Source organism: Telopea speciosissima, chromosome 3 (assembly GCF_018873765.1).
Source record: "Telopea speciosissima isolate NSW1024214 ecotype Mountain lineage chromosome 3, Tspe_v1, whole genome shotgun sequence".
In the NCBI taxonomy this organism is placed as follows: domain Eukaryota; kingdom Viridiplantae; phylum Streptophyta; class Magnoliopsida; order Proteales; family Proteaceae; genus Telopea; species Telopea speciosissima.
Genome location: NC_057918.1, coordinates 58,923,560 through 58,929,952, shown reverse-complemented (window position 1 = coordinate 58,929,952; position 6,393 = coordinate 58,923,560). Strand labels below are relative to the sequence as shown.

General features: G+C 40.8%; 1 protein-coding gene across 1 annotated transcript in view; it reads left to right on the top strand.

The window, feature by feature from the left end:
* The first annotated feature begins 6,312 nt into the window (after positions 1 to 6,312).
* LOC122654340 (zinc finger CCCH domain-containing protein 13) overlaps positions 6,313 to 6,393 on the top strand; it is a 33,581-nt gene continuing 33,500 nt past the window's right edge. Inside the window, exon 1 of the mRNA XM_043848397.1 lies at positions 6,313 to 6,333. The gene's annotated coding sequence lies outside the window, so the exon portion shown is untranslated. The remainder of the gene's footprint in view (positions 6,334 to 6,393) is intronic.

Sequence of the window (6,393 nt, the reverse complement as noted above, 5' to 3'; positions counted from 1 at the left end):
TGAAGAGCAGACAAAACCTCGGAGCCAGGAAAGGATTCTATCACAATGCCCTTTAATGAAGAGCAGACAAAATTACCCTTGCAAAAGGGTTTTGATTTGGGATTTTTTCCCAATTTGAAACCCTAAATTCCTTAAAGGTTGAAAGGGTTTTGAAACCTACAACTCATCTTCCCCAATCGATTTGGGGAAGATGAGTTGCAGATTTTTTTCTTTTTCTTTTTTTGCAAGGGTAATTTTGTCAGTTCACCTCTTATTTTTAACACTGTTAGTCATGAACTGACGGAATGAGCTTATTTGTTACTGTTTGCAAACCTCAGGGGGGTATGCAGAATTTTTCAAAACTGGGGGGTAAAATTATCCTTTCGTCAAACCTCAGGGGTGGTATGTGTAAATTACCCATGTAAATTATAATTTACCAAGTTATATTGTTCAAAAGATTTACCAAATTCTCATATGAGTGAAAAAAGTTGAAGGAATAACCCAAAATACACCCACCGTCAGTCTCTTCTTCTTCTTCTTTCTTCTCCTCCTCCTTCCATGGACGACGCCTCCACAACCACTCCCTCCCTGCAACCCTGCCCCACCCTCCTTGCAAACCCGCCCAACACCAGCACCTCCAACAACATTGCCACCCACCCTCTCCCTCCCTTTCCCGCTCTCTCCCCCCTACCCCTCCCTCCCCTCCAAACTTGCCCTTGCCCCACCATGCTCCCCTGCCCCCTACCCCCTCCCTCCCCTGCAAACCCATCCCAATGTTTATTACCATGATCTGGACTGAAATCTTCTAATTTTATGACAACGAAAGACGAAAATGATTGACTTGGTTGTTTAACATAGAATTATGTTGGAGACTTTTCACTACTCTTCTCTGTCTCCCGATGTTAAAAATGCCAGTTGATCCTATGGAGAAACTTAGGAGGTCACAGTAAACTCCTCAACCATAAGTGATTTTATTAAAAAGGGCCCTTTGCCTATTTAGGAGTGGGGCAATCACTACTAAAATTTAAACTTCTTTCTGCTTCGAGAAATTCAGGGAAGTGTAAAGGAGTGAGGAGAGTAACTCCGAACTCAGGAGTGAAGAAGGGAAAGGACAAATGGACAATGGCTCTCCACAAGATCATATTGAAATGCATTGACAGAGAAAGTTTATCTGAACAAATAGCAAGTGAAACAAGTAAAATTAAAAAAAAAGGGTAAATTACAGATCACTCCCTAGTTTTCTATCGAAACTCAGATCACCCCCTGATTTTTGAAAAACTCAAACCACCCCCTGATTTTGACCCCAAAATGACAAATTAGTCCCTATCGTTAGTTTTATGTTGTTAAGTGATGATGTCAGCCCGTTAAATAAATTTAAATCCCTAAACTACCCTTGATCAGTGTTGATTTACGATTTTACTATTGAAACTAAAATCCTCAAATTCCATCCTCTTCCTCACACCTGCAACTCAATCTCAAGCTTTCACCTGATAGAGAGGAAAGAGAAAAAATTACAAGGATGCACTTCTTCCTCCAACTCCATCGCCGTCTCCACCCTCAAAAACTCCATTCCCAGATGCGAAAAATAAGAATTGATATAGGGTTTCAAAATTGAAGGTAGAAACCTGCAAATCGCAGTTAACCAGAGTGCCCACCTGCTCTACAACTCCCGACGAAGGGATAAACTCATACGGCGACCAGTATACCGGCAAAGGATATCGGAAAAAATAACCGCTATCGCTGTAATCTGAAAACCCTTGTGGGTTAGAGGGGTTTCAAAAAAAAATGCCATTGTTCTCAGCCAACAATGGGGAGATTGTGTCTGATCTCATGCTACTACCCAATTCCCAGGGACTGTGTCTGATTTAATTTTTCTTAAGCTTTCTATTTCCCTTCTCTGTTTTCTTTTTCTTTTTCCTTGTTGGAGTAAACACTCAAGAGTCAAAACCTATTTTTTGTACATTCTTCTGCCTCATCAGTTGTTTTCAATTCACTTAGATTATGCATTCGGTATATCTATACCTATCCATCAACACTCTCACTCTGCGGGGGGCGAGGGGGTGGTTGAGGTCTATACATGTAGTTCATCGACAAATTCACAACAAGAACATCGCTGTTACTTCCTCTCTCCTCCCACAATTTGTGCTTGTGGTTGCATATTTCAGGGAGTCGCCGGAGGTCTCTTTCCTTACCTTTTTTTCCCACTTCAATTTTTTCTATTTATGCTTTAAATTTCTCTATGTTTTATTTCCTGTTTTTGTTTCTAATTTCCTCCACGGATCCAACTATTAAAAATCTAATCTTTTGCAAAAGTTATGTAGAATTCCTACTAAACATAACCTTCTTGCTTTCATCTTAGGGTTTCACGAATCACTTCGCCCCTTCTCCGTCCATTCATCAAGTTTTAAACTTGCATCCTACAGAGATTTTTTTATTTTATTTTAAAGAACCGCCATTACAGATGGCGGAAAGCTTTGATTTTAACCCAAAAGAAGCTGTCCATTTAGGTTGAAGTTGAAGGAAGGGTAGTATTGTAAATTTAATTCTAATGTTTTAGTACAAGGATAAAATAGTCCTTTCACACCAACAACTAACAGCAAACTAACACCATTACTGTAGAGGAGCTGATTTGAGTTTTTTCAAAAACCAGGGGGTGATCTGAGTTTCGTTTGAAAACCAGGGGTGATTTGTAATTTACCCAAAAATATTGGGTAAAAAAGAGTAAAATAATTCATGAAATATATCTCCTTTTCTTTTCCTTCGTTTTTTACATTAATAAATCATCCACAAAAGAATATGTGAATGCAAAAACGGCTTATAAGATGGAAGAAACATCAATTAACTCCTTGAGCCTTCACCCGAGACTTGAATCGAAAATTACAGGGTGGTGAAGGGGAGAATTCAAAAAGCAGGTGGGAAGGCTCAGACTCACCGGAAGTTAAGCTTTGGATTTCAATGTGCTTCAATCACTATCTCGTGATGAGCACTCAGGTTTATATATATATATGAAGACTTTACATAGAGTTATGCTTCTCTAGAAGAGTTTACAGATTGTACAACATTACATATGATAACGTAAAGATAGAGCCAAAGCAGATCCAAAACTGTCGAGATCAGGAGACTTTAGAATCCTGAGCTTGATAGACTTTATCTCCAGGGACGATAGAGTCCTGAACTGAGTGAACCTTATCACTCTCTCCTGGGACAATAGAGTCCTGAACCGAGTGAACCTTATCACGCCCCCACAAGCGAAGAAGGGATGGAAGAACTGTGAGCTTGGATCGAAGCATAGAGAGCCGTTGTGGAGGCAATGGTTTGGTAAAAATGTCAGCTACTTGATCAAAGGTGGAGATGAAGCGAACCTCAAGTTCTTTATTAGCAACCTTCTCACGAATGAAATGAAAGTCAAGTTCAATAAATACCCTAAGTTCTTATTCCCATTTTTGTTTCCAAGCATGAAAGATATATTTTTTAAATTTACATTGAAATTCTTGCTAATCTTCCTACATCTCAATCTACAATTCTTTCAATCAGTAATCCTTCTTCTCGCTATTGTTATCCTTTAAGAAGAACTTGGTTCAAACTCCTAAATCTATGACACCCACAACTCTGAGTATGTATAAATCCGAACCACAAGAGGCATGTTCATGCTCTTACACCTTCCATTATTCTATTGTATCGTCTTCTTCATCATCGTAGGTTGTGGGTGAAAGTGGGATCTTGGAATGGCTCAATCAAATCAAAGCTCTCGAGAATTAATGGAATGTTTGAACAAATTGAGCCGTGCCAATATTGTGTTTTTTTATTCTAAATAAAAACTGTTTTTGATACCAAATACAAAATATTGTTAATACCAAATACAAAACGTATCGAGTCGGTACGGTATTGGTATTGGAAATACAATTTGTATTTGATCCTGTATAGTTTTGGTTGTTAGGATTTCTATGGGCTTAATTAATTATGCCATACCTATTGGTGTGGGTCCACAACATAAACCCTATTTAGGAACAATTTTAAGGATAGTGGGGGGTGGATTGGATTAGGGTTTGTATTTATTATAAATACATGGTTAGGGTCCCTGTAGCCTCTAAGAGTGCGTTTGGTAACGTTCAGAACACGTTCTGAACAGTTCTTTTGTTTAAAAAGAACAGAAAAACATGAAGAAGTGTTTGGCTTTGCGGTTCGTTTTTTCTTTCTTTTACAACGAACCGGAGGTCTTGAGCACCAAAAGAACAAAGAACGAACGAGCGACGGACTAAAGTCACAAACCCGTGATTTTTTGAGAGAAATCACGAAACTCATATCTCATTCTCTACTCTTCTCACAAGAAAGAGAGGCAAGGTGGGAGGAGAAGGTTGTGGAAGATCCAAACCGTGGAAGGCTTTTTGAAGGAGGTTGCTATTATCAAAAGGAAGATTATTGTTTGAGGGGTGATCAAGCTTTGGAGCTTTCTTTATTATTGTTCTTCTCCAACATACTAGGTGAAAGTTACATCACTATATCTCTCCCATGGTTATTGGTAGGGCTGCAATAGGGGCGGGTTGGCCCGGGCTTTATAGAACCCTAGCCCAACCCTAAGTCCCCTTAGTTGGGCCCAAGCCCGACTCAACCTTGACTCAAGGCTAGGAAAATCCAACCCTGACCCGTCCGCAGGGTCGGGTCGGGCTGACCCTGATTGGCCCTGATCATGGGGAGAGGAAGGAAATGCATGGGCTGGAATGGGTCGGGGAGAAAATTATCAATTCTACGTAAAATAACACTGTAATAAAAATGTATTATATCACTTATTGTCTTCATATATAATATATTCTATAAAAAAATGTGGGTGGCGTTTAAAGTTTATAATATATATATATATTATATCAATATATATTTTATAGTATAACTTAAAACAGGGTCAGGCCGGGCTGGGCTAGTCCTAGCCTGAGGCCTCAACCCTAACCCATATAAATGCTAGTCTTAGCCTGAGGCCTCAACCCTGTTCGGGCTCAAGGCGGGCCAGGGCAGGTTTGGGCTGACAGGGCCAAACTTGCACCCATAGTTTTTGGTTGTGTTCTAGGCATTTATATGGGCAAATCGATTGGAATTTTCTCGATAAACTCAAGTTTTTTTTTTTTTTTTTTTTTCTAACATTAGTATCTGCTTTCTATCTTCTGTACTATACTGTATCGAAACCATACCGAATTTCCAATACCGTACCAAATGACACCCTTACATCCAATAGGGGTGGGATTTTTCTTTTAATGAGGCCAGGGCAGCCATTTCACCCTTGTGTCTTGGCATAGGTGCCTTGTAGACTAGTAGCATTCTTTTTCGCTCAAAAGAGACAAAAATGGGGTGTGTAAACATACATGGGAGGGTTACATTATGATAAGAGAGAATTAATGAATTGAATCCGTTCAAGAATTGACATGTGACTGATCTATATCATTTCCTAATAGGGGTGTCAATGGGTAGGGTTGGGCTGGGCTTACCCTAAACTCTAGCCCAACCATAAGGTCTTTTGCCTCAGCATAGGCCTAGCCTGGCCCTACCAAGGCCTAGCAAACCCTTGACTCGGCCCTGCTTGACCTTGATAAGGTGGGCCGATCTTGATTGACCCTGAATATTGTATATATTCGGTACCCTAATTGACCTTGAATATTGATTGACCTTAATAGTGCCGAGCTGGGCAGGACCAGGCTCAGCCTGACGTCCAATTGAGTGTTAAAACCAGCCGACCCTATGTTAAACCTAGGCCCAACCCATCCCTGTCCAGGCTCAGGTCGGCTCGGGTTGGTTGAGTTTTTTCCGACACCCCTATTTCCTAAATTAACATGCGATTGTTGGAATTTTTTTTTTTAAAACCAACATAATCCTTATGCGTGAATGCATGATAAGATGGTGAGGTGGATAGAATTTTTATCCTCTTAGGTTCACTGTATGGTACAGTCGGGCATCCGGATCAGCTACCAACATGGGGACGGGTGGGGACAGATCTGAACCTTCAATGGGGGTGTGGGACCCCCCCCACCCGTTCCCATGTGGGTAGCAGATCTGAACTCGTTGTCCGGTGCCTCTAATAAGAGGTGATGGACCCCACTAAGATAGTGTGTTCGGGTAGAGGGTTAGGTTGTCATTTCCGCCTCCTACGAGAAGAGCTGGACCGGACAACTGTACCGGCGGGAACCTGAGAGGATAAAGATCCGGGTGAGGGCGTGTTGGATATTTTCCCTCTTATCGCAAGTTCGTAACCCTCGTAAGCTCTGAAGAAAAGATGCTCCCGCCCTTAGTGGATTTCTAGGGTTTTAATATAACATTTGTAAATTTCTCAAGGGTTTCTTCACAGTGGCGGTCTACTGGGTTCTTCTCGAGGTACTATCATCAGTATGCTATTCTGCGCATTAGTTCATGGTCGAATTAAAGCAGTTTAAA